Source organism: Neovison vison, chromosome 1, assembly GCF_020171115.1.
Source record: "Neovison vison isolate M4711 chromosome 1, ASM_NN_V1, whole genome shotgun sequence".
In the NCBI taxonomy this organism is placed as follows: Eukaryota; Metazoa; Chordata; class Mammalia; order Carnivora; family Mustelidae; genus Neogale; species Neogale vison.
In genome coordinates, this window is record NC_058091.1 from 285,831,119 (window position 1) to 285,853,659 (window position 22,541).

General features: G+C 39.0%; 1 protein-coding gene across 1 annotated transcript in view; it reads left to right on the forward strand.

The window, feature by feature from the left end:
- Window positions 1-22,541, forward strand: part of DAB2 (DAB adaptor protein 2) — a 162,152-nt gene that overhangs the window by 57,684 nt on the left and 81,927 nt on the right. The window lies entirely within an intron of this gene.

A 22,541-nucleotide genomic window follows, 5' to 3' on the forward strand; every position in this document is an offset into this window, starting at 1 on the left:
GGATACCTTTTTTCTAATGCTAACTCTACACTTATAACTACATGTTTTTTCATTGTCTGATTTGAATACTTTTATTTCCTTTTCTTGGTTGCATCCCAAACTTCACCTTTGATATTTCACAATCAAACACGCTTTTGTTCAAGCTTGTGACGTTCCCATAAATATTTCCCATACTCAAGGACAGACTATCAGAAAATTTTATTTTGCACTGGACTCACAAAGAAAAGGAAATGCACAAGAATAATTTTCCTTAACATGGAATTCACCCTGGGATCTGAAACCACCCAGGACTGAGGTCACAAGGCTTACAGAGCTACAGCCTGTTGCTGATTGTTAGATAAGAGCATCCAGGTCAAGTGGGTAAGCTGTCTGGGCAGAGAGGTGGAGGGTGGGGTCTGGGCAGAGAGGTGGACTGTGTGCTTCCTTCTCCCACTCCTCATGTTGGAAATCTAGAGGGGGACACTGTGAACAACAGCCTGCCAGAAAAGTCAGCCATTTTCTTCTGGGAGCCAACAAAGCCAGCCCTTAATCTGACCTATTTCTTACCCATAGGATACCTGAGTGTTATGTTTCAATTTCATCCAATTACTTACTCCTTTAAAATATAGAAGGAGAAAGAGCAAAGTGTCTTTTCTAATGCCTCTGCCAGTTTTCTGTTCATCCAGATCCTGACCTAGCTTGGTTGAATCATTACAGTGCAAAGTTATTCTTTCACTGTGGCAATGACAGAAAGGCAAATCATTAACCAAAGACTGGATGAGTCTGAAATTGTTGCTGTCCTTCTCCAGTCTCTGTGATGTGACTTGGGGCCATCGTGTAATCAAGAGCCTGATGGGATAGTTCCAAACAGGCCTGGAATGCCATCAGTACATACAATCTTCCCATCCAATCTTGGGTTACATCACTGAAGTTTCTTCCAGGCTCTAGCTCTTATCACTCCTACCAATCCCTCATGCAACATTTTCTCTCTTAACACAAGTTAAAGCTGACGATGGCAACCAAAGTTTACGATGCACATTTCAGTTGTATTTTATGTGGCGGATTTCACATGTTAGTCTAAGGAGTTAAGTTTCTTCAGAAAAGTCTCTCTGCTAGTCCAATAAAATCAGACAGAAATTCTCAGGGCAATAACAGGAACGTTCGTACAGGCAGCATTTCATGATTAGCTCACTTGTGTTGGACAGGAGCAAAGGAAAATTTCCTCCTGCATGGCAGAAAGGAGTTGTTCTCGACCAGCCAGTTCCTGCACTGATGAATTGTGATGTGCTAAAACTAAAGGAATCCTAAGAAACATATTCTAGAAGAAGGAACCAAAGCAAAACAAGGACAGAAAGGTCAAGAAGAAAAAACTAGAGAGCTTCTTTATGTCAAGGTGTCAGAAGACAGAACCTCCATAAAAGTCTGATCCATAAACCTTATTAAGGAGGGGCAGAATATGGGTTTGCCCAGTGGTGGTGCACTTCTTCAGACTGGTGCAAATCTGGACTTCTGAAGGGAGTCTCTGAGTTCACGGCAGTTTGCAAGACCATTGAAAATGCTTAGTAATCGTTTGCAGCTGCTGTTCAGCCACTTGCTTTACATTCCACAGCCCTGGAGACAGAAGGAAAAAATTCTTTATGCCCGTTTTTGTAGATCATAGTGTTAGCTATAAATTTACTCCACTGCAGTCTATAAAATACAGTTTCTATTTCATTGTTCCCACTTTAGACTAAATCATAAATTAAAAAAAAATAAAATGAAAGGGAAAAATAAATAAAAACAACCGAAAGGCTTTGTTGAGTTTAAGGAAATTGCCCTTCGTATATAGTAAAATCTCCACAATTTATAGCCATCCAGATTAGTGAAAAGTCCAGATTGTGAGCTGTGGAGTTCCAATATTCAAGTTCTTATCATATGTATAAGTATATGCACTTGTCTGCAGGGGAGCATTTATATTCTAGGGTATCACACACGGCCTACTGTGTGGAATGTTCTGGAAGCAGCACTGGGAGCACTAGCAGTCTGTGGGGCAATGGGCAAAATTCCCCTGAGATGAGAGGCTGGGACCAGAACAGGATGGAAGTTACATGGTATGTGCAGAGTCACTTTCCCTCCTGCTTCCATGGCCAATTCTGCTGACCTGTAAACTTTCTGTTAACAAAAGAAACAGCCTCAGAATGTTTCTTAACACAGAATGCCAGTAAGCATTCGTCCGTCTAGAGCCTTAGGCTGCTCTACTAAGCCTGTTTGTGGGTCTAGATGATTTCGAAGCTTCTTGGAGCATTGTAATTCCAATATGCTGAGAGAGATCCTGGAAGAATTCATTCTGAGGAATGCAAAAATGTAACCAGTGTGTGGTTTATAACATACAAACCATTTCCAAGTTGTTTCACCCGTACTTAAAACATCAGCTAGCTCCGTAAAACACAGTAGTTCTTAGCAGACTGAAGGAACGGGGTGGCAATGAGAAAGTCCAGGCTGGGACTTGAAGACCTGGGCATCAGAATCATCTAGGAAGATTTTTTTTTTAAAAAAACCCAGACCTGGGACCCTCCCTGCCCATGATCTTTGCTTACGTCTGCAATAGGCGTAGGAGAGAATACTTGCTTAAAAATCTGTTTTGTAAGTTTCGATACAGCCTTCTGTCCGAAGAGGCTTTTCTGGATGGAGTCTTGTTTATATGATTTATCACTTTAGACAATCTATTATCTCCAGGAACGGCCACGACACATGTCATCTCAGTCCCTGCTCAAATTGAACTTACACATTTCAAGTAAGCACAGGGCAAATGAAACGATTTTACTCTCTTCTGGAACGAAGACACTGCCTTTTTCAGATAACCACCTAATTAATGGTGTCCACTCAGCCCTTCCAGTTTCTCAGACCAAAAAGCCTGGAGTCATTCTCCGTTCTCTTTCCCTCACGAACCTCATCTAGCGACGTTCATCCGATTCTTGGCTCTTGTTTCAGCGATGACCACTTCTGACCATGTCCTCTGCTCCAGCGTGCACCAATCCTTCCAGCAGCTCCCCTAGCTGATTTCTCCCGCTTTGATGCCTGATCCTTATCCATTCTCCACAAGGCACAGAGTGATTCCAATAAAACTTAAGTTGGATCATGTCATTCCTCTGTTTGGAAACCTCTAAGTACACTTGCAACTTAGTCGCAGCCCATGCCAAAGTCTTCAGAATAGCCTGCAAGACCTTACTCTTCCAGACACTCCCCTGCCTCCATTACTTCCTTCTTTGTCCACTCACCCCAGGCCTCTTTCTTCTTCAATCTACCTGTGTCCTGCCCATGCTGTTGCTTCCACCTGGATTGCAAATCCCCCAGATCCCCACATGGCTCTCTCCCTTGCCTCCTTCCAGTCTTCGCTCAAATGTCCCCTTTTCAGTGTGTACCTTTCCAATCCCCACTCATTAAGATTAAAAGAACATGACTCCCCATGGTGTGTTCCTGATTTAATTTGCTCTGTAGTTTGTGTCATCGTATAACATAATATGCAATTTAATTATTTATTTTGCCAACTCCGCATGGTTAGGGATTTTGGTCTGCTTTGTTCACTTGTTTATTCCCAACATCTGGATAGCACATAGGAGATACTGGATAGGTATTTGCTTAATGGAAATAAAATAATGACTCAGCCAATAGACAGTATGATTCAGTGATTGGAGGAAGCAGCTTTAGTAAGCAATTAATAATCGGGCCAAAGTTTCCTGGGAATGTACTCCCTACACTTCCACATTCAGTCTCTCCCCTCTATAATACCGGCTAACCATTCTTCCCTTTCATCAAGTCACAACATTGCAATTAGAACAAATATGTATTTATTTTAACACTTTGGAAGAAATGTTCTGTCTTATCTAAATATTCAGGAAACAATTATGCAATTTGTTGTTTATGTCACGTGCCTCTCCTTTTCTTTCTCTACATTATTTCACTTTGCAATTTAATAAAACACAATAGCCAAAGAAAGAATAAAAGTAAATTTCAAAGAAATCCATTTTGTTATTTATTCATTTCTTTGTAACTGGGAAAAAAGCTCAAAATGTTAACTCAAAATACACATGGAGATTATCTGTTTAATATGTTCTCCATTCTCTTTAGATCAAGCCATTGTATTTTACAAATAAAATACATTGGATATCAAAAATAATTTGGGGGGAGTTTTCTGGATATGAAAAGCCATCTAGAATAAGTGGTATACACAAAAATATTTAAATTAACTAATAATAATGGCTAATAATACATTCTCTAGACAGCCACCATTATGTTGCAGCTTTGCATGTATAATTTTATCCTCACTCAAACCCTAGAAGAAGAAACATATTAAAAAAAACGAAAACAATTGAGGCCTCAAAGTGTAAAGCATCTTCCCCAAGGTCACACAGCCTAGTAGGTGGCAGAGCTGTGATTCAAATTTTAGTTCATCGAAATCCAAAGATAGCATTTGGTACAGCTTCACTTTTCTACGACAGTGGTTTGTGGGGAGGGTAAGAGGAAATATTTTAAACCAGGATGGTTCTAGAAAAATTGAGTCATGAGCTTAGAGTGTTTCACATTATCCTGAATTTCTGAGTGTTGACTATAAAAACAAAAGTTATTATCATAACAAGTCAGAATGAGAAAAACTGCTGATAGCACCACAGAGCGCTTTTCCCCAGGAACCACAAAGTACTTTCATAATAATACCCGCAAGAATGGCAATCACAGCATAACATAAAATGGGCATTTGGTGTCTGTCCAGTTAATTAGATCAATGAGAGATATACAAACTGGATAACTCAGTGATTTTTGGTTCAGTTGTTCAATTTATCTTTCTCCAGTGATCAGTGAACTGAAGCTGGGCCCACAGTGTCACCTCCTGACTTCTTGTTTATTTCTGAGTCAAGGCATTTTGTCGAATTAACACATCAAGAGATGTCTTTCATTTGAAATTCAATGCCTATTCCTTTGCGCATTTTGGAAAGGGAAGGAGGTGGCAGACTTTGCTGAAGAGAAAGGAAAAGACAGTTGAGGCATATATATGTGGTGTGGTGTGGTGTGGTGTGTGTGTACATTTTCCCGGGCAGCTCGTGGCAGTTCAAGACTGGGTGTGTGTAAGAGCAGTACATGGAGGTGGTATTGGAAGGATCCTAATTCCTCCCATCCTACTATTTCCCAACAAGTTCTCAGGAATTCTTGTAGTCTTCAGAAACATTCTCTATCAAAACACACATCACCACAGCAATCATTGTTACCTTCATTAAATCTAAAGTCTTCATTTTCTTCCTCTTTAGAGATGGTCTATGTGACCATTTTCTGAATATTGTGAAACTATTTGTTGTTTTAAGATTCTGGAAAAAACTTTGTAGAATTTTTAACCATTCATTCACATCCCAATATATCTCTCAGTCAAAAGATAAGAAACAGAGACTAAATCAGTGTAATTTCAGTAATTTCATGGGTGGAAGATGAAGAATCTCAGTGAATCTAAGAGCAGGTCCGTGAAAATTCAAGAAGGTGTCAAGAAAGAAATGAGTGGTGATGACAAATGACCCATGTGCCACTTGATACTGGCTCATATGCCATTTTTGGATTATGAGCTGCACAACATGACTTTGGCCACAAAGGGAGCTGCCTAACTGTACTGTGTAGCCAAAGGTTTTAACCTTGACTTAAAACTTTTACTTCTTTTAATGTGTAAATGATTATGCTAAACATTAGCCAAGAAAAATCAAGTACACAGAAAGACCTCATATTTATAAAACACTCGACACTAGAGAAACAAATAATCTTAGAATTAACTGGGATGAGAACATGTGATATCTTTATAATAAAGAAAATATAGCCTTCATTTGGGTATAAAAGCAAATGTTCTAACACTGTTGAAAAAAAATACCAGCTTAGAAAAAAATTCACTCTATCAAAAGAAATTGTCTTTATGACTAAGGCTAAAAGTATGTCGTGGGCACATCTTTAGTTTCTGAGTTCTGTTTAAGAGTGAAGTAAGTCAGGTAGAAAGAAGCATCATCATGGAGGGCTAAGTCAAAGCAAAGGCCAGAGATTTGCCCACTAATGGTGGGTTTAGAGACATAATAAGAAATTCCATAATGATTATGAACACAGTCTCTGCAGCTAGATGGCCCAGGTTCAAAAGCAAGTTCTACCACTTACTAGCTGTGCTATCATCAGAGAAATTATTTAATTATTAAATGACTAAACTGTACCTCAGTTTTCTTTTCTAAAAAGTGAATATTAAAATGAAGCCTTCTTCATGGGGTTCTCATGAAGATCAAACATATTTAAAGCATATATAAAACACTTGGAACAGTGACTCGCCCAAGGTAAATGCATATAGTGTTAGTGATTGTTATTTCTCATTATTATAGGCAAATAGAGAAACAAAATGGAAGCTGAAGACATTGCTATCATACATGAGTCACTCCTATGACATGAAGTGACGTAAGCCAAGGTGATAAATCAGACAGTGGGGCATGGCACAAGGTAGATGACTAATAAATATATGTTGAATGAGTATATTAGTAAGTGAGAATCTTAATTACAAGTCAAGAAGATCTAAAGCAATCTGCATGTGTATATGAGTGGCAAAGAAGTTAGAAGTAAGCTAATATGATCAAGACTTGGTTTTATTATCAGCTATGCTGGAGTGAAACAGACCGCTTAAAAAAACAGTGCTGGACTTCTTGCTAAAAGAAAAAAGAAGAAGAAGAAAGTGAAGAAGAAGAAGGAAGAGAAGGAGAAGAAGGAGGAGGAGAAGAGGAAGAGGAGGGAGGGGAATGAGAAGAAGAAGAAGAAAAGAAAATACAAATTAATAACCTTAGTCACTCACTGTTATGAAGACTTGTGCTTTGATTTAAGTCTCAGTGATTTGATGCATTTAAGAAATCTCAATAGCAATGCAAAATGACACTGCAATTCACAGGATAATTTTGGTACAATAACAAATAAGGAAATCTGACTAATCTGCCTTCGTCTTATGTTTTTCCTGTAGTAATAAACCAGCTATTTTGGGATGGTTGAATATTGTCTTCCCTTCCCATACCCTCCCTTTCCTAAAACACTTGTGAAGGTTTTGTTTGTGAAAAGAAGTTTATTCTAACTACTTCATTCACAACATGCATTCTACAAGCTTTTGACAATAAGAAATTTCTCTTGTACTTTATAAAATAATCATGTCCTAGAACTCTTACCAGAAAGGCTACCCAAAATGGTTATCATTTTCAAGTTCCCATCTAGTTATTACTAAGGCCCAGTCAAGACATGTAAAAGGCATCTAAAAGGAATGGCATAACCATCTAAGGACAGTCAAGAATGTCCATTTTATTATGTTGGTTCTTGGTCCACTGGCCAGTGGTATAGGCAGGTATTATACTCTTCAAACTATCAACATATCCTCTGATGAGTTAAATAAAATGATAAGGGATTGAGTAGTCATCACATTGGCAGAATCCAGTATCTTGAGGATTCAGATGTAATATAGAAGAGACAAATACTTTAATTGCAGAATAAAATAGCACAATATATTTAAATGCAGACTTAGTTGGGATTTACTGTCTGGATAGTCTATAGGGCAACATAGTGGATTTCAGTCAAATGAGTTAAAATGCAGAGCCTGTCTGGGAGCAGAAGAATGGCTTCAGACAAGAATTGTAGGGCAGTTTCCAGAAGTTTCCTATGGCCTCTTCCATAGGACAACTGAAGATCTTTCTCAGTCTTATTCTTGGCCTGCCTTTTGGGTTTAGGGGATCTTCCATCGATTCTGAAGTGTTCTCTTCATGATCTCTATCTTTTGGCAGGTGCACTCTTTAAAAATAATGTAGGAGATTTGCAAAAGAAATTCAAACATTTGGGGGAATAGAGCTGTGTGTCACAGACTCTCCCACTCTTCCTGCTACTCTGGCCAAGCAATACCCTAAGGAAGGTCAATAGTCAGAATCTCTCCCCACCCCAACACTGGTATTTTTAAAAGCTCCCCAAGTGATTCAATATGCAGTCAGAATGGAAAACCAATGGCTGAAATTATCCTAATTCATCGGTTTCCTTGAGTGGAGGTTCCCAAACATGGGTGTTTAAGTATTCGTTGAAAATGAGATTCTTATGCACGGAGGGACTGAATCAGAATCTTTAGGGGTAGGAGCAGGTGGAGGATGGGATTGTTGGTGGTGGTGATGTGGTGAAAAGGAACAGAAATCTGTATTTTGAGAGTACCTTATGGGAAATAACTTCATTTGACCATCCAAACTCCCAGGAGTTCTGATGTCATGTTCTGGCTTATTAAAATGAGTCATCCACTAGGTCATACCATTTAGTTCAGATTGTTTTCCTTCTTGTTGAGAATATTACCTCAATTTTGCTTGATGCAAAGCAATTTAAATTTGTTCTCCATATGACTTTTTCTTGCCAAATCCACAAGATAATGAGACTGCTTTGCTAAAGCTAGGTTAGGATTTTGGAATTCTCTACTAGATATGCTCGCAAACAGTCATGCCATTTGTTACAGTGAGCCAGGAAGAACACAAAATTAATCAGGTTTTTAAAAACTGAGCTCCATTACACATGGGATTCTCAAGCCCTACTGTAGTTGATCACCCCACCTTTCTAATCTATCCCCATGGACGAACTCTCCTGAAGATTTTTGTTAGAAAGCATTAAAGACCACCCTCTTCTCCCAAAGGACCTCCAATGCTGGAGTTCCATTCACTGTCACCACTTTTGGAGCAGGCCAACTTCCTGATTTCCAAATATGTCTATTTCCATTGGCCAGCAATATTTTATCCTTTGCGGTTTTGTAGGCCTCTCAATTCACTCTTCCTCTATGATGGAAAAAGTAGAAAGTCACCTTCTGCATTTTTCACCTGTCCTTCTGAGACCAAGAACATTTTCTTTTCAGGAAGGAGGCTATCCACTGGCAGGAAAATCTACTTTTCTCTCACCACTGATTTCCTCTGCCTGGAGTGGATGGATTTTAAATGCTAGAATTTGGGTGCTGACCCATACTGCCTCATTTTGTTCTGAGGCTGTCTCAGAATGGAATTATAGCTATGAGCCAACCTTCCACGGCTGAAAATAGGAAATCTGCAAGAGCGGGGCAGAGAGTAGGTGTTGTATAAACACACTTCAATAAATAACTTTGACTTGACCTAAGTCTTACCAAACAGCAACAATAGATGCTTGTGGCATACAATTCTTAGGCCATAAATTCAAGAAAGGCTTACCTCTTAACCTAGTAGAACAGAAAATTTATTTATCCCAGAAAACTTTTCTAGTTCTGAATATCCAAACTTTCCATAGGAGACTGGACCTGTATTATTTTCTAATGATGAAGGTTGACTACATTGATCAAAAACACTTGAAAACAGCTCAACTTTGTACTTGAATTAACAATTGAATATAATTATAGTCAACGCAGTTTCCAAATATAAAGAAGAAATGTTGGTAAATGGAACTTTTAGGAAAAATAAAGATCAGAGTGAGTAACATCAAAACAGTGGTTGGACGACTGCCTTCGGCTCAGGGCGTGATCCTGGAGTCCCGGGATCGAGTCCCACATCGGGCTCCCAGCTCCACGGGGAGTCTGCTTCGCTCTCTGACCTTCTCCTCGCTCGTGCTCTCTCTCACTGTCTCTCTCTCTCAAATAAATAAATAAAATCTTTAAAAAAAAAAAAAAAAGAAAGATGATACTGAATACTGACAATTTTCTAAGCACTCAGTTTGTACTCACAGAGAGCAGATATACAAAAATGAGGAAGTGACTGAGGAAAGAATTGCATCTTAAAAGCATTCATTTTATAATACATCCACCACAGGGCTAAGCAAAATAAAAAAGGAATATAGAAGAACTTTAAAAATTGTTTTCTTATTTTCTTAAAAATACTACAATCTTTATAAGACAGACATCATGAAAGGTAAAATAAAAAATAGTGTAGTACTTGGTTAGGTTCTAAGAAATTGGAGCAGATAACAAATGTTAAAATGGTTCAGAGATTCTTTTTGGTAGGGCATTGTCTTGAACCAAGTGTGATACAGCTGAGCCTTTAATGAAATGATAAGTAAGATTTCAAAATAAGGAACTCGTTACACCATGAAAAGTAATTAAATGTTTATAACTACCATCATAATCTCACTTTTACTGGAAATGAAGAATAATAAAAAAGCTATATATTCATATGTAGCTGTTCTGAATTACTTTACACAGCGCATACAGGTTCAGTCTAGAAGCTCTCTCAAATTGCATACACATTTGAAGCATCTTGAATATTTCTGACACCACTTTTGATCCAAAGGACCAAGCTTACCTCTAGACAAGAGTTTCTGAGTCTGTAAATAAAGTCACTCAAGGAAACTGATCCCCTTACATGATATTCACCATTTTCATCCAGCCTGATCCTCACGGATTCACCAACCCAGATTCCAAACAATGGGAAAAATTAAATTCGCTCTCAAAGAAAGATATTTACCACGAGTGATGTTACCAAAGCAACAACAACAATAAGCCCACACTGCAGGAGAACAGCATAGAGAACGTAGTGAATATCGTACTGATGTTGTACGGTGGCAGATGATAGCCACGTTTCCTGTGGAAAGCATTGTGTAATATACAGCCCTGCCTAATCACGATGTTGTCCACTTAAATTAATATAATATTTATGTCAACTATATTTCAATAATAAAAAATATGAAAATTTTACAAATAAAAAAAAAAAAAAGAACAAAACACACTGCAAGTTACCGCATGGAAAAGAATTACAAAATGATCTCAGGCTGTGACATCACCACTGAAATCAATCCATCCTCAACGAGACTGTGAAGAAAAGACCCCTCACATTGGAGCAATGACGTTTGACATATATACTTTTAAAAATCCAGGCCCATTCTTCTTCAATCATACCTTGTGTAAATGATGTTATTTTGAGAATTTCTTGCCCCCCCCTTTTCTAGCTGATTTAGGTTTGGGAAAATTAGACTGAATCACTTCATTTTTGCTTAAATCTTGAGGAGCCCATGCTGTAGAGACAGGGAGCAGCATGGTGCAAAGAGCTTAAACCTTGGAGTGAAATTATGTGAGCCCAGGATCTGCTACCTATTAACTATGTGACTTCTGTGAATTGCCTCACCCGTGTAAGTGTCTGACATCTCATTTGAAAATAGAGATAATATATAACACACAACAAGTATACTAAAAAGGCCATATTATCTGGTAGATTCTCCATACAAAAGAGTTACTGTTTGGGCATCATCATTTATATTTACTTGTATTATTATTTCTGATATGATTCCAGACAAATCATTAACTTTTTTCAGGCTTCAGCTGCCCTGGTTATTTATGCATGAGTGGGACCTTATGACAGTCTCTTCACTTCCTTCCAGTTCTAAGAGTTGATGAAGGAAATCACATCTGCCACCAATATAAACCACAAGCACAAGTTATACATTTCTGCTGAGCAGCAGTTCTACTTCTGCATTCACGGAAATTTCACAATTTACTTAAAGAAGACGGAGCGGTGGAGGCAGAGGACTTGCCAGCTACATATTTCTCCAGGAACATACCCTCCAAGCTGGGATCCGGGTGAAAAGCCAGTGTAGGGAAAAAGAGTACCATCTTCAGGAAACAGCAAAACTGTTCCAATGGTTTCCGTAGGACTTTAGTCATTTATCTATACAATATTCACATTGTTTTTTAATGAGTTCCTCCAAAAGAGGATAATTAAATCAGGGATGATCTGGTCAGGAAAAGGAAGACAGATTTTAGAAACGAAGGGCCCTTGCCTTGATTCCCAGATCCCCCACCCTCAGTGACCCTGAACACCTCTTGTCTTATCATGAGGAATAGTGGTTTCTGCATTTAGAGGCACTGTGGGTTGGCATTTGCAGTAGGCCTAGCACATAACCAGAACTCCATCCCAACAATCTTCTTCTACCCCTTAGAAGCAGAGAGGTCGCTGTCGTTTTCTTGGTCAAGAGCGTTGCCGAGCATTAGATGGTGAGATAACAGATGCTCGGTCATCATATGAACCATTCGAAGTTGAATTGCACACATGGCTTTTCAGGAGACAGCAGACTTCTGGAGAAAACTAAAACAGTTCATTTTTAAGTAGCAACAGTGAACCATCGACATTTTATTCCACAGCTAGAATTAGGCTAGTTTGAAAGTGATTATTTCCTAAAGAGCTCAACACGTGGTCTTGGAGAAAGGAGCCCCCTACCAAATGTGTTTGAAAAAAAAAAAAGCTGGCCTTCTGAATATGTCATGTTCCCCACCGCCGCTCAACAAGCACACTTGGAGATTTGCAGCGGGTCACAACAGGTTAAGGGCTCTGAAAAAATGTACCAAGAAGCTTGTTTGGCTGGATTTAAGCCATTATTTTCCAGTAATATTTGACCAAGGAACCCTTTGAACACAAATTGAGAAATACCATTTTTCTCAAGAAAGAGAAAAGGAGTAATAAGTGTGCATGATATGTTTAGATCTTTGAAAGCCATTATAAAATCTGTTTGGGAGGGTGCCTGGGTGGCTCACTCGTTAAGCATCTGGCTTTGGGTTCAGGTCACGATCTCCAGGTCCTGGGATCGAGCCCTGCATCAGGCTCCCAGCTCAGCAGAAAGCCTGCTTCTCCCTCTCCCACTCCACTTCCTTGTGTTCCCTCTCTTGCTCTCTCTCTTTCAAATAAATAAATAAAATCAATCTGTTTTTGAACTTTTGTCACTGTGGGGTTGGGTTTAGATGTGGGCAGTGTTTAGATGTGAATCAGAAACCAAATGAGGCTTAGAAAACGGCAAGCTCAATGTGGCTAACGAGTGGACTATTATGCAGGAAATAATGTTTGCAGATACTTCAGGATTCTTTACCCAAACTGGGGTTATCACTTAATATCTGGAGAGATGACAGAGAGGAATGAACAAGCACTGATCAGTAAGCAATAAATAAATATTCTGGAAAAAAGTAATAAAAAAATCCATGTTTGTGACTGACATTAAACTACAATTCATGAAATGACAAGACTAAGAAGAAAATAATTATTTTAAGATCTAAAAAGTCTGTATGTGGCAGGTTAATTTTAATTTGAGTATTTAGGTCTAAATATCCAAATTCATTAATTCAATACATCTTTATTGAGGACCTGTTATACACCAGGAAGCATGCTGGGTACTAGAAATAAAACAGTGGGGCATTTTGCTTGCACGGAGCTTATGGTCTATATAGGACACAGGCATAAATAAAAAATCATGAAAGTATGAAGTTGTGCCTGCAATAAGCCCTGTGAAAGGAGAGATTTATGCCCTGATTTCTACTTTGTACAACAAGATGGGGAAACCACGCCTGCTTTATTCACTGTTGTATCCCCAGCACCTGGCACAGAGCCTGGCACAGAGGAGTTGCTCAATAGATACTTGTTCAATTAGTTGGATGAATGAGTAAGTGAGTGAATGAAGGGCAGTGTACAGTAGAAGGATATGACATAGAGTTGTCAGAGAAGAGAGTCCCTAAATGAAACTGACTTCTGAAGGAGCTGATCGAGTAGAGGAGGAAATACATGTGCAAGGGAGGAAGCATGGCACACGGGAGGAAAGGCAGGACGGTTGACTGTCGTTGTTATAAGGAAAGAATGGAGTCATTTGTGCAAGATGGGACAAGGATCGAAGCAGCAGGAGGCAGGTCCTTGAAGATCAATTAGGGAGTTTTGTTTTTATCTTAAGGTCAAAGAGAAAGTACTGAGTACTTGAAGCCAGAAGGAAAGGTACCGTCATCAGATTTGTCCTTAAACTTGTAATTTTGCTTATTGAATTGGGATGGGGAGGGCAGAGCAAAAGGAGATTAGGGTACTAACCGGGAAGCCACAGTAATAGTGAGATGATGGCAACTTGGATCACTGTAATCACGGAAGGTTGGATGCATTCGAGAGAAATCTAGAGGATGACATCATACATAGAAGGACAGAGAGATAAAGAAAAGAGAGGTATCCAGAAAGGCTCTTGGATTCTTGGCTTGCATAAATGACAGGATGGTGTGTCACTCCCTCAGTGAGGAAGAGTAAGGCCCTGGTGGCACAGGGACTCATATGGAATGAATGGTTGTGAGTGAATAATTAGGGCTTGGGAAAGAGAATCAGAGAATATTTATTTGCCTCATTCTTCCTCATGCCCTAGTGAGCACCTATTTTCAGTCAAGATTGTGGTAGTCATTGCTCCCTATGGACACAGATCTGTGTGTGTCCCTGAATTTAAAAAAAAAAAAAAAAGCCACAAGAAAATAAATATTTGTAACTATATGTGGTGATGGTTGTTAACTAAATTTATTTCACTGATTTTATATCAAATCTCAATACAACTGGGGTTGGGAAACTCAGTGCTGGGCATGTGAGAAATGGTTTTAGGAATCATTGTGCCTTCCCCGCACAAAGACAAATTGTGACATAGTATTTGTCAATTGTGACAAATTGACATAGTATTTTTAGCATCTTTCTCCTTTTAGCATTGTTCATGTTTAAGAACCCCATAAAGAACTGGAAAATGACCACAGAAATGCGATTGAAATTTGGGGAGAGTTAGAACAAATCTCCTAAAGGTTTACATAAAATCCTGAAAGCCGAGGAAGGAAAAAGTCAAGTCCAAGGAACAATCAAAGATATGTTTATAAATTAGTCTGTGATACCTCCTGAAGTCTGCAGAGAGAAATTTACAACACATTAGAGAGGAAGATAGAGACAGGCAGAGGGGGTGGAGAATAGAGGTTTTCTAATGGCTTCATGTGAGCAGTGCTTCTCAAACTTTTTTATTTTTGATTTCAGGATAGTTAACATACAGTATTATATTAGTTTCATGTGTACAACATAATGATTCACCACTTCTGTGTATTACTCAATGCTCATCAAGATAAGCGTACTCTTAATCCCTTTCACCTATTTCTCTCATCCCCTTTCAACAAAAGAGGCACAAATAGGCAATGGAAAAAAGACAATCTTCAACAAATGGTGGTGGGTATAGGTAGCTACAGGCAAGAAAGAATGAAAGAAAGAAAGAAAGAGGGAGAAACTGGCCTGTGCCCTTATACCATACACAAAAATAAACTCAAAGTGGGTTAAGGCTTTAAAGGTGAGACCTGATTCCATAAAAACCCTAGACAAGAGCACAGGCAGTAACCTCTCTGACATTGGGCGTAGCAGCAATTTTCTAGATACGTTTCCTGAGGCAAAGGAAATAAAAGCAAAAATACACCAGTAGATTAATCAAAATGTGCAAATGACATATCCAGTAAGGGGTTAATATCTAAAATGCAAAGAACTTATACAACTTATACAACTCACACACACACACACACAAAACACAAATAATCCAACTAAAAATGGACAGAAGACATGAATAGACGTTCCAAGAAATTTAATGTGCATTGGAATTGGTTGGGAAATTGTTAAAATCCCAATGAGAGTTCAGAAGGTCTAGGTGGATCATAACACTGTGCATCCCTAACAAGGTGATGTTGGTGCTGAGTACAGCAAGGGTTTAGACTAGCAGAGCTTAAGGAGTCAGAAGAACACTGAGTCCTGGTTCCACTAACCGTGGGCCTTGGGGAGGCAACTCAATGTCACTAAACCCCAATTTCCTCATCTCTAGTAGAGAGTCAAGACAGTACCTATATAACAGGGTTATCAAGAGGATTAATTGTGATACTCGTGGGCCTATAACAAGTATTTCCTAAATGTTAACTGCTAGTATTATTAGCATTGCTAGAGTCAGAATTCTAGGAGGTGGTAAAGACTGCAAAGAACAATTGCTAAAGATAGCAAGAACGAATAGTGTGAAGGTTTTCGGTAGCTTCAGACAGCTGATGGAGCCACGAGTATTACCTTTATCAAGGTGGATCAGAATCTTTGAAACTAAGGCATAACATTATGGTATATGATTACTGAGTTTAACCTACCAGGTAAATTTTATCTTTTAGGTCCATTGTTTTCCAATAGTCCATTCAACAGCTCCCTGCCCAAATACCAATGCCAATATACCTGAATTGTACCAATTTCTGGACATAGAGGACGTAAGCTGACAAAGGCATCAACTCCATTTGAGGAAGTCAACTTGAAAACGATCATAACAACATATTTGTGCCCAAATAACGGCATGCTTCTATAATCATAGAACTTTCCCCTCCAGTTCTCTTTCAATGAAATGTTTTTGTGTCCAGCATTAGAGATGCATAAATTACCCAATTTAAAAAGCACATAGAGAGGGGCGCCTGGGTGGCTTAACCAATTAAGTGTCCAACCCTTGGGTTTTTGGCTCAGGTCATGATCTCAGGGTTGTAAGACTGGGTTCCATGTCAGGCTCTGCACTCAGTACGGGGTCTTTTGTGATTCTTTCTCCTTCTGACGCTCTCCCTCTTTTCTAAAATAAATAAATAGATCTTTTTAAAAAGCTACATGGAGAGAAGAGGGTATACTCAGTCTATCGCATTGAATATGCAATGGCTTTAAAGGGGGCTTTGAGTCTTTCTGATAGACAGTATTTCCGGCAGGTCTTTCTGGAATCCAAGGGGGATAAAAGTCCTTCAAAAATAATTTACTTACTGACGTCAGTAAGTCTGAATTAAAACAATTAAGTGCTTTCAATTTGTCTTATTGCAAACAATTGTGCATTGAGAATCAGCTATATGCCTGCCATTGTCCTGAGAGTTGTGCAAGGGCAAGAAGTTTAAGTCAGGTCCTAGGCCCAAGGAGTATATTACTGATTTCTCAGACAAGTCATACACACATGAAACACAACAGTGTGTAAGACACCATGTGACTGCTTACCAAAGAGGCATTCATAAGAGGTACCAAAGGAGAATAAAGATGAGAATGATTAGGGTCAGTAGAAAATATCATGTGATGAAAGAGCACTTGATTTGTGCCTTGAAGAGTAACTGAATTTGGATAAATCTAGAAGTTGGAAATGCATTCCTGACAGAGGTAGCAAGAACCAGTTTGGGGTGGGGGTGGTGAAGGAACACGGCATGATTTTGTATCTGCAGAAGATAATGGAAAATGTGAAAAATACATCCATTCAGTATAGTGGGACAGTATCACGGGAAGATTCGGACAATCAGTGGGAGAGACTGGATGGGAGCGTGCAATGCATTAGAGGAATGGATGTGAGTGTGCGGATAGCAATATATGTGCATGTATATGTGGATTTATTTAATAGCTAGAAAAATTATCGAGACTTGCATTTTCAATGTAACACCAGGTGATAATGCAGATATATATATATTCTGTATTCATAGCATGTAGCACCTAAACTTTGTCAACACTGAAAGAATTCTGGAGTCAGAGTGAATGTACACTCTACTCTTCTATCCAGGAATTGATATTTGGCAATATACAGAAGGATTCTTTTGACTGGGAACTTCTGTAATATGGTAAAATGATTTACTGAGATTTACCGTCAGGATTTACATTCTCATATAGAAATGTTATGCACTTCCATTTTCTAATTATAAACAATGACCTGCAGAAGACCACCCATGTGTTTATTAAGCAGCTAGTCATTAAGACCTCATCTGTGTGACTCAGGGCTATGGAAACAGATCTGATCATGTCTGACCTTCTGTGTGTGTTCAGTGATCTGTACAATATGATCCTTGTTTGGTCTGGAATGTCCATCTCTTGCTTCCAAGTCCTTATTTCTCAGTCTAGGTCGCTACCCATGCTGCCTTTAGCTCTAAGTCTCACCTTTATTCATCTTTATGGGTTGAGTACTCCATAGAGTTCTGCTTTCCCCCAAAAGTTTCCTCAAACTCTGACTATAGCTTTGCTGCATTGGGCTGTCTCTGTGCGCCTTCTCTCTGGCAGCTGTGTTTCCTCGGGGAGAACAGTGGTCTTCCGTCTGCTGCGGCAAGCAGTAGTCACTTCTTCTTGTAGTGAGAACTGAAACCAGAACCACCCTATGCCATTTCCTGGACACTTCCTATAAAGTTCCCTTCCCCTCTCTTACAGAAGCTGTAGTTTAATGGTAAGGAGCAATAGGTTTTTGGATTTGAACGTCAGCATTGCAACTTACCAACTGCATGCTCTTGGACATTTAACATTTCTATACTTCAGCTTTCCTTTTTTTAGAATAGGATAATAATAGTGCCAACCCATAGAGAGATTGTGGAGATTAACTAAGCTAATACAAGTAAAGGGGTTTAGAAGACTGTCTGGCTCATAACACGTACTCAATAAAGGTCTGCTGCTGTTGCTTCGTATTGTTCTTATGCTTAGTATTAAATCTCTTTTGCCCCAATATCATGTACATGGCATATCACTTATTCCCTTTTTAAGTTTTTCAACTTAAAAAAGATTCTAAAATTACGATCTTTATCATTATCATTTAACTAGGTATTTGAATATATCTATGCATATTTCTTTCTCTTTTTAAAAAATATTTTATTTATTTATTTGACCGAGAGAGATAACCAGAGAGGAAACATAAACACGGGGGAGCTGGAGAAGGAGAAGCAGTTCCCCACCCATCAGGGAGCCCGATGTGAGGCTCAATCCCAAGACCCTGAGATCATGAGCTGAGTTGAAGGCAGATGCTTAACCGACTGAGCCACCCAGGAGGCCCTGCATATCTTTTTCTAAATGTCAGTATGAACGACAATAGCAAGCCCGAGAGAGTAGTACATTACCATTCAATTTTAACCTTTCTACTGGGGACAAATTTTTACAGGGAATTGGGAAATGATAGAAGTCTTTTAGCACCTGAAGCAATTGACAAAACTGCCATTTCAAAGTGAATGCAATCTGATATTCTTAAGTGCTTTTGCGGCTAGCCTTTACAAAACTTTTAAATTTACAGAAGGTCCATCAACTAGCTTCAGCCTCTTGACACATCCCTGAGTCTAGACTCCAGGGTGAACTGAAACAATGTAAAACAAGTTAATTCTTGTTGATGCTCTGGTTAGAGAAATGAGATTTCTGCATTTGAAAAATTTTAAAAAGCAGTACAAAATTAAGGGTACAAAATTTAATAAGCAGTACAAAATTAAGGGTATTATGGGAGGCAAAGAAGGCATGAGATCAAATCAGCTTAAACTGTAGTGTGAGGGATATAGAATAAATATCAGGAAACATTTATGAACAGTAAATGCTATTAGAATAGGGTCATTACAATCTCCTTCCCCAAGAGCCCTTTAACAAATGTGGATTTAGATGTAATCCTGTTTTAGCTCAATAATTCAGTGCATGCCTTGGCAGCAAAGGGAGTGGATTTGATTATCTTGTTAAGGTTCTTTTGGTCCTCTGATGCTGTAATTCTGGGAGGAACTTCTTTGTATTCCTAAATCTCATGTTTCTCAACCAAAAACAGGAGAAAGGCAATGCTAAACGGTGTCTACAGTGCTCTTGAGATCTTTGTGCTAAAGATGTTCTAAAAAGCATGGATACTACAGATTTATTACTAATTGGGGAAATTGGTGACTGAAAGAAAAAGGAGGCACACTGTAATTTTTAGATATTTAGGTCTTTCTTAGCATTTCTTGATTTTGGAAACATGCACGTGTAAACCTATAAAATTTTTAAAAAATGTAATAGCTATTACAGTAAAGTTTCCCTTGAAGAATGGCTAAAGAAACAAAAACCAAATTCTTACGATTGAATCAACAGGTATTTATTTTAAAAGGTACATAACCATGTCTTCAGTAAAGTATAACAATAGAGACACTGCCCTCCCCCCAAGGTAGAGAAGCCATAAGAAATATGGATTTACCACTAACTTCATGAATAACCCAGCTTTGATTTCTAGTTACCCTGAGCACAAACTTCAAAAATCATTAAAGTAATCCTTTATGTATCTTTTCTGCTATGATCTTATAGAGAAAATCCTTTCCCTCTTATATTCACTTGCCAATCACTTATTGAGCACATAAAATATGCCAGATGCTATGTTGGACATGACTTAGAGAGAGACAGCAAAAAGTAAACAGATCAGCAACTACGTGATAATGTGCTGTGATGAGAACAGAATTATGGAATAAGACTTGTCTGGGCAACTGGGGCCACTTTAAATTGGGTAATATGCCTGTCCTCAATCTGATTCCATTAAGATTAATTTCTTCTCAGTGTCCTTCTCTGTTCTATACCACAGTGGGGCTGAGCTTGGCAAGTCACAATCTGCAGGCTTTTACGTTAGCTAACTTACTGCTAGGCTTAACCAATGAAATCACTGGAATGACCTTGGAGTGCTGAAGAAGGGAGAAATCAGTGTGTTCCCCACCCCCACCCCCACTTCCTGCTTTGGATGTTGTCTCTAGCAGAAGTTACCTCTTCCTGGCTCTCGCCAGTCATCCCTGATGTAGTTCTAGCCTCTGTTGTGGTCTGTCTTCTCTTTTTGTCCCTCCTGCCAAATGCTGATTGTGGCTTTCTGCTATTACTAATCTCCAGGTTGTTTTAACATGTCCTTTTTGGCTTCTCAGCATTTCCACCACACAGGTAACCCATACCATGTGTTAAATTTCCCATTTTAAATACTTAGGAGTGGTTTCACTTTCCTGGGTGGGCTCTGACTACTCAGTTTAAGGCTAACCTGAAGAATTGAGATTTAAAATAGAAGTTAGAGAACTAAAAGGATCCAGACATCTGATGCTGTAGGAGGAGAATGTCCAGGCTAACAAACACATAAGTCCACAAATCACGAATAACCTTAGGCTCTTCAATGAACATAAAACAAGTCACTGTGGCTGTGCCATCATGTGAGAAGGGAAAGTGATCAGTTGAAGCCAGAGAGGTAAATCACATAGTTTACAATTCTACGTATGAGAAAAATGTCCAGAGATGCTTTGATTTGAATTTTTGAAACATTACTGTACCTACCTTGTGGATAATGCAATTCCATGTTAGAAGGGAAGACAGTCCAGAGTAGCAGCTGAGGGGATAGAGAAAAGTAGGTAGGTTCATAGAGTTTTATAGACAAGAAGAATTTTACAGACAAGACTGAACTTACTACTGGTGCCAACATCAAGGGCAAGAGAAAGTGAACCAGGGACGACTTCATTAAATTTTGAATTGAACAACGAAGTGGATGCTTAGATAGGATCCTCTTAGATAGAAGTGCCTCTTAGACCTCCAAGTAGAGATGCATCAGAGATAGTGGGTACATGAGTCTAGACTTAAGGGAAGAGATTAGAGCTAGAGATAGAAATTTAGGAATTGTTGGCATGTGAGTGGTTTTTAAAACCACAGATCTGGATAACATTGCCTAAGAAGAAAATAAAATTGGAAGCAATTTATTACAAGCCATCTTTAATCATTCTAAACAGGATTTTGAAGGAAAAAGTCATTAGACATAGCTATTAAAAAAAAAAAAAAGCAGACTTTCTTAAGCCTCAGCAGAAACATTTTGTACGTGTGTTAAAAAAGTAATCTGCAAATCCAAAGCCTAGTGTTACGTAATAAATTTGATTAACGTAGACAGCTTTTCAAACACTATGGGACCATGACATTGCCTGAATGGTGTTTGCCATTTACATGCTCAAAGTGAAGCCCATGCTAATTAGGAACACTTTTCCTTCAAAGACTTAAATTTTCCCAGGAAAATCAATCATATTTGATGCACTGTCTGAAATGTGTGTACAAATATCAACTGACCTTGAATATTACAAGGCTTTAGCCACTTGTCTTTCATTCCTTCCATCCCTACCAGAACAAGGAGTATATCTTTCAGATACTCTGGAAGATCGACACTTGAGAAATCATGAGCCTTCTACTGACATTCCACATGCCGTCCGTTGGCCAAACACACCACCTACTTCATGTAGCTCAGCTACTCTTCCTTAGCCTTTCTGCTCCACTCCTGATCTTGTGGTTCTCATCGGCTCTCATCTCAACCACCTTCCTCCTTGTGGGCAGCCTATCCCAACATCACCCCCTCCAAGCGTGCTCTCACTGCCATTCACCAAGTAACATGTTGTCCTACTACCTGGAATTCTTACAGTGGCTTCCTACTCATTCCTAATTACATCTTTGTGTCTAGTCCTCCAAAGGAGCTTCCACATGGCCTTGCCTGAAACCCCAACCTCCCCGACATCTTCAAAATATCACTAGCTACTTGTGCCAAGAGGACCCCAGATGATTTAGTCTCAAATAGGTTTGCTGCACTTTGTTAAAATGTGTTTTTAAACATTCAGGGAATGAAAGGTGTAGTCCCCAAATAGACACTAGAGTTTATTTTAAAGGTTTAGAGTTATAAAAGAGGTTGCATTACAAATTGAGTAGTGGACAGCGTAGAGGAAGGGAAAGTAAACTGTATGAGTCAGTCGTGTGTATATTGGCTGCTTTCTCCTCCTTGAAAAGATCTTGGGGTTGGAAGATGGCTTTAGCAATAAGGAAAGTGGGATTTCTTCCACCCTATTTTTCTTTTTTTTTTTTTTTAGATTTTTTTTTAATTTGTTTGACAGAGAGAAATCACAAGTAGGCAGAGAGGCAGGCAGAGAGAGAGAGAGGGGAGAAAGCAGGCTCCCTGCGGAGTAGAGAGCCTGACGTGGGGCTCGATCCCAGAACCCTGGGATCATGACCTGAGCCGAAGGCAGAGTCTTTAACCCACTGAGC